The 6,384-nt window shown below is 37.2% G+C and overlaps 1 long non-coding RNA gene across 1 annotated transcript; it reads right to left on the bottom strand.

Moving 5' to 3' along the window:
* Positions 1 to 214: 214 nt before the first annotated feature.
* LOC112102353 lies at positions 215 to 4,162 on the bottom strand. Its single transcript, XR_002907736.3, has 2 exons — positions 3,676 to 4,162; positions 215 to 3,318 (listed from the first exon to the last, which is right to left on the bottom strand). It is a non-coding gene; the product is annotated as an uncharacterized LOC112102353 (long non-coding RNA).
* Positions 4,163 to 6,384: the final 2,222 nt, after the last annotated feature.

Raw genomic sequence — 6,384 nt, forward strand, 5'->3', positions numbered from 1 at the left:
AAAGTAATGTATTAACTTGCTCAATATATAGTTAATGCAAAGAGCATCCTTCGAGGCACATATCCTCAGTATATGCAAGATTATATTACAAGTGCAACCCCATTGCCTTCAATAAATTCATGTAATTTTAAGAGTGACCTTGATGTAACTGCTTTGTCGTCATGTCAGTTTTGTCACAAGATGTCTGTAAAGGTCCATGGTTCTCCTACTTTTTAAAGCCTTTTCTGTCTTTAAATGGGGACACCTGCAAAAGTCTTAAGCAAAAGAGGTCTCAACCCATTTTCTCCCACCCACATCCCTAAAAAGATTCAAAGATATAGTCTCTCATTTTAAATTGGTGCAATTGCAGCATAAAGCTGGATAAAAGTTAATTATTTCCCCATTTTTTATTGTGGGTGGGGTGGGGAGGAGATTCCAATTTTTTTGAATCTTTTTATCTTATGGTAAATACAGAAAAGTTTATTCACCTGTTTGCTTTTTGTCCACTGTGGTATTTTCAAATTCATTGTGTCTGGCTGCTCCTTCTACAGGTCTGTGAAAAGTAATCTTAAAACTAGGTTGCCCCCCCCCTTCCCCCCCCCCCAAATTCCCAGTAAACTCCATGAAAATGAATTAAATTTTTTGTTCTAAAGTAAATAAGATCTATTCTTACTGGGTTGGCTTCTGTGGCCCATCATGAGGAACTGGCTTGTTTGGTATTTTCTTGAAAAGAACTGTTAAAAAACCAAGAAAGGAAGAGACCCATACAAAAGCAAGGTACTGAAAATGGTCACTAAACTGGTGGAATTTAAAATGTCACTTGCCAGTTAGTTTCCTGGAGGATTGTTGCTTGTTTGGAAGCTTTTATTTCTTGTCAATGAGATGTTTTAGATGTATCTGGAAGAGACTAAAGGCTTCAGTACCCCCTACCCCTACCCCCACCCACTTCAGAAAGGGAACAACAACAAAAAGCAGTTACCTAAATAAAGCAGCACAGCCAAAGGAACTTGGATCTCAGTCACATACACCGACTGCTTAAAGCTGCGGGGCATTTTACTCGTAGGGTAAAGAGCTCCTTTCAATACACAGGCACTTGTGTCATTCAGCTGTATTTTTTTCTTTCAAACAATCACTACTCCACACATGGACAAAAGCTTTGGGACACGTATTTCAATCGATTCAAATGCTCTACCCAAGCAGATCAAGCATACTGCACATTACTTGCCAACAGACCAGACCTGCTTCAGACACTGCATTCTCTGCGAAGTCTGTAAAAAGAAAAGCTAGAACAAGTTGTGAGCCCCTCCCACCCTACCCCAGCCACAGTCCAGATATTAAAAAAAAAAATGCTGTTAATGTTTGAAGATACAGAGGTTTAACTCACTGCAGGGGCCTTCACATACACACACAAGGTGTGGGGAACAGAAGAAAGCGCCAAGGCATGTCAAGCAAAATCATCCTGAACAGCTTCATGAAGGGATGGATCGATCAGGGTCTATACATTATGAAATGAAGCTTCTACAAAGAAAGATACTTAAAAAAAAAAAAAAAAAATTGCCCATTTCCCCCGCTAATGTTAATTGGAAGTAGAAAATGAGACGTCACTAGCACTGAAGGAAATGGTTGCAAGCATTGTTAGCATGCAAATTTCTAAATATGCAAACTGACTAGTGTTAAATTTAACAAATTATTGTGCAGTTAAAAGTTTTCCCCCCAACTATAAGTCAGTCTTTTTTTTTATTTTAACAGGACTTTAGCTCTGGAGACAAAGCAAGTCTTATTGCCAAAATTTTACTGTTATGAACTTACTCCGATTGGTAAGTTTTGCCCCCACTGGTCTAGTTTAAAGCATTTTAGAAATCATTCCTTGGGCAGATACTTTCCTTAATTACAGGACTTCTATTGCCAAGTACCTTGATCTACATTTGTCTCGATGAAGAGAGGGGTGGAGAGGGAGGGAAGGAAAAGATTCTGCAAAGACTTTCCTGCCTGAATAAAAAAAGAATTTCGGTCTTCTGTTCAATTCCTGCTCCCGTCCAATTAAGATCAGGTGTTCTTGGAGAAAGATTCTGAAAGATTAAAGAAGAATCCCCCCCACCACACTGCCCCAGAGCTAACCACACACAAAGAACATTGACAGCACATTTTTATTAATAAAAATGAAGACAAACTGTCTATTCTTAGAGCACATCAGTAACTTTATTAACAGGTACCTTTATAGCCTTTTTTTTTTTTAATCCCATGTTTTCTGCATATATTTTAATGCTACAAAATAGCAGAAAAATAAGGTGTGTTTTTTGGCAGCATAATGTGCTGTTTGGTATAGCATTTTAGGCTCTCAAACTGTAGGCCCAGAGTAGGCTCAGCCTCCAAAGGAGGATATACATTGCATGTTTGTTCGGAAGCACCACAGCATTGCTGCTATGCTTGTCTGCCTGTAGGTGATGGGCACAATCCAACTGTGGCCTGTGCACAGAGAAAGGAATTTAGAAAGTGGAAGTGCAGCCCTGAATAGGCACAGGGGTAGGTTAAGTCCCTCATACCCATTCCACACACTGCTAAAGGCTGGGAATGGGAAATGCCAGTTCAGATGTTTAGGGCTTCCACTGCTTCATAGCATTTAAAAAGTACATTTCCCTAACATGCAATATCTGCAGATATAATTGATAAACTTATCTGTAATAGATGCCTGCTTGTTTTTTTCAGCTCCCAGATGAAATGAAGCAAAACTCCTCATTAATAGTGCAGAAAACCTGTCTCAGGTAAACAGTGGAACACAGCACAAGCCTCCTCTCAAATCCAACAGTAGTGAAAGTTGATCCCAAATTAGATTGTGGTTTCAAAATAATTCATATTCTTTCTTCAAATCCATAAGATTTAGGTAGTAATATTCATACCAAATAGTTTGGTAGAAGCCATATGTATTTGCATATGCATTTTTTCTGCCGGTATTTTCTTTCAATTTAATTGCAATGATGTGGAAGTTGTTGTTCACTGCTTTAATGAAATTATGTATTTCAAGAAGGACATTTGCTCTTTACTGCATATAATTTTGAGATTTCTTAGAGCAAATATTCTGATCAGATAATTGATAGTCAATGCTTATTACTTCAAATTTGTCAGTTTCATTGCTTATGGCTTTTTTTTTTTTTTCCGTAGACACATTGGATTTTCACTTGTTAACATCTGGGATCCTTTTCCATCAAGTAGTAAGGAATATTAGAATCTTTTCTGCCTTTACTTATCATTCGCCAAGAAGCTGTTCCCTCTGCATTTATGAGGCCATATTTTCTCAGGGCTCGTTGGGGCTATGATTCTGATGGCGGATCTGAAAAATGTCTACAAGACAAAAGTTGTTCCCCACACCATGCCCCACCCCCAAAAAGAAAGACACATTCAAACTAAACGCATTACAACTATGTTTCTTACTTTTTTTTTTTTTTTTTTAATTACTGTGTTTTAATTTAAAAATTACTGTGTTTACATTGATAACTGATCTGCTCTTGGGTCTTTCGGTTTATTTATTTTTACTATGACAGTAAGTGCACTTGAGAGTTTTACAGGATTTCAAGTATGGTGTAACATACTGTGTTGCATTTTTTAATACAAAAAAAAAATCTAAATAAAAATGCATAATTCCTACACTCAAACAAACCCACATTTCTAGGTTACAGACAACTGAAAGCAGAATCTTACTTGAAAAATACACAAGCTACCATCAGAAGGAATCACACCAGGGTCATTAAGCAACTTCTTTCTCTCTGAAGTCTCTACAGTAGCATTAAGTTACATTAAGCACCTGAAAAAAAATGCCAAAAAAAGAAAAAGCCACACACCACCATATCCAAGGTTTCAAACCGATTCCCACAATTACAGATAAGCACCAGAATATGCGTCTAGACACCACAACCCTAATAGTTACAAAAGGATTTGAATGTGTGTTTTTTATCTTACGTCCATGTTAATTTGGACTAGTGGAAGCTTTCCACTTCTGAGAGAGTATTTTTGGTAAGTTTTATGCTACAGGGGAAAAAAAATTAAACAAGCTACTTTGTGTTAGTCTGGGTTACAGTTTTAACGTTGTCTATTCTCTTTCTAGTACCGTGTGCGCTTTAAGTATATACATGCATATGGGCCCTGTGTGAACATTCCCAATTACTCAATGGGGCACTTCCTCAAGAACAATTCATTATGAGAATTACTTGCCAGGATTGAAGCTGAACATTCTTTTTTTCAGTCCTAAAGTTATGGATGTTTCTGCAGTTTAGGGAGAGAATCTGAAGAACATATAGACGATTATGTTGCCCCACCCCCACAAATATGTCAAGCCATATAAAACTGCACCTAAAATTCCACCCACAACACACATACTGTATCAAAGATTGTCTGTTTTGTTTACTAGAGAAAACTTAACTTTCAAGTTCTGGACTAGCCAAGCTCTTCTTAAATTCTCCTTAGAGGATGACTCAACGACCATGAATCCTGAATACAAGCTCCAATCCAACTTTCCAACTCCATTTTAGGTAAACTGTCCTTTCTTCCAAGGTAAAAGCTGCTCCGACTCTGGGGAATGTTCTCGCAACAGCACAGTAGATAGAACCACACTTCTAACCAAGCCAATAGGAACTATAGTATCTGCAAAGAGTCTAGAAACAAGCTTGTTTTTATCCCTACCCACCACCACCCTTTTCAACATACACAAAAATGTTTCCCTCTCCCAAAAAAATCGTACCTTTATAGTTTGATAATTTAAAAAATGTAAATTACTTTATGAAGAATCCAAACTTATAAAAATAGAATATAATTAACTTGCATTTCCCTCTGTCTGGCCAGTTTCTCCACACACTTGAATTGATATCTACACAGCTGCAATACAGGTCAATCACATTTCTAAACCACTGCCATCATCAATACAATAGAGGTTTTATCCTGATTACTGGTTCTCTTTTATCCTTTACATTGTCACCTCTCCAGTCGTCTGGCTCTAGGATCTAGACACACCTAGGGAAAAAAACTGAAGAAGTTTCTGGTCCCCTTCCCCTCCCTTCAAGGAAAAAAAAATACACTTTGAGCAAGACTAACAAAAGCCTTTTCCCTTCCCACTAGAATGCGTGACAAAAATACATTTATTTTCTCTTGCTAGGAACAGCAAGGATATGGGAAATAATATACATAACCTACAATATTTTAAGACGTGAACAAACAAAGTTTGTTGTTCTGTTGGGCAATAATCTTTTAAAAAAATTATATGTGATTTGCTTACACTTCACTGCCACCAGAGATGCTTGTCGCTCCACCAGGCTCACGACTTCCCCAATTTGGGTAGGGTTACAGCAATATAGACGCTAGCTACCACTCACTCCTAAAGCCGAAAGGAAAATTCCAGCAGTTTTCTAAACACTCGGGAAGATGACCACACTCTCCAGGCCTTGGCAGACTGCCCATTAGCTTCCAGACAAGATGCAATGAGTAAATAAGCCTGCAAAGAGAAAAACCTACGACACACCACTTGACCCACTCCAAACAAACCCCCTCTCATAACAATAAGCACGTTTACAAATTACTATTAATAAAGAGTATAGCAAAGAAAATAGTGTTTTAAAAAAATCAAGGAGAAAGTAGGTTACCAACTACAGGTTAAATTATTGCTGTCTTCACTCATTTTTCCACTTCTGCCTTTCACAAAGGTATCTTGATCTAGAAGCCTCTAATCTATTTTTTCAAAAATTTCTTGCTTGATCTTGTTTTCCGTGATTCTTTTTTCCTCTAGTTTCACCAATTTGCACTGGCTCTTTTTCCCCCTCTAACTTCACCAATTTGCACTGGCTCCTTGAAATCCTGTCTTTCTAGCTTCACTGAATCCACATTCCGCCTTGATCAATGCATCAGATGTAAAATGGCTGGTTTTATTCTAGTCCTTTTGTCAGCTATTTTTTTAAAACGTTTTAGCCCAAGACAAATTTTTTCCACTTAGTCCAACACAAAAAATACATCTTTTAAAGATTATTCTTGATCTTGAAATAATTTTCATACACAAAGTCCTTTGAATTAATAGTTATAGTATGCTATGAATTTGAAAATTTGATTTTTATGACAAAAACTGAGCTAGTTTGCATTAAGTTATTAAATTCTTCAGCAAATATTACTCCTTAGATTTTACAAGTATCAATTTAAGTCTTTTTCACCCTCCTGTCTTCACATTTTTTAACTAATCTGTCAGGGCACAGTTACCCATCTACTATATATAGTTATATATATTTTGCTCATCTTTAAAATGCAACTCCCCTTCTCTCTTCTCTTTTCCTGGGTCCTCTTCTAAATTACCTTCTGCCTTCTAATATTACCAAAAAAACAAACCACAACCTTCTCTCTTCTCAGTCTCCTGTCTTGAAAATCTTCCCAAAC

Source organism: Terrapene carolina, unplaced genomic scaffold (assembly GCF_002925995.2).
Source record: "Terrapene carolina triunguis isolate 2854851 unplaced genomic scaffold, T_m_triunguis-2.0 Scaffold89, whole genome shotgun sequence".
Lineage (NCBI taxonomy): Eukaryota > Metazoa > Chordata > Testudines > Emydidae > Terrapene > Terrapene triunguis.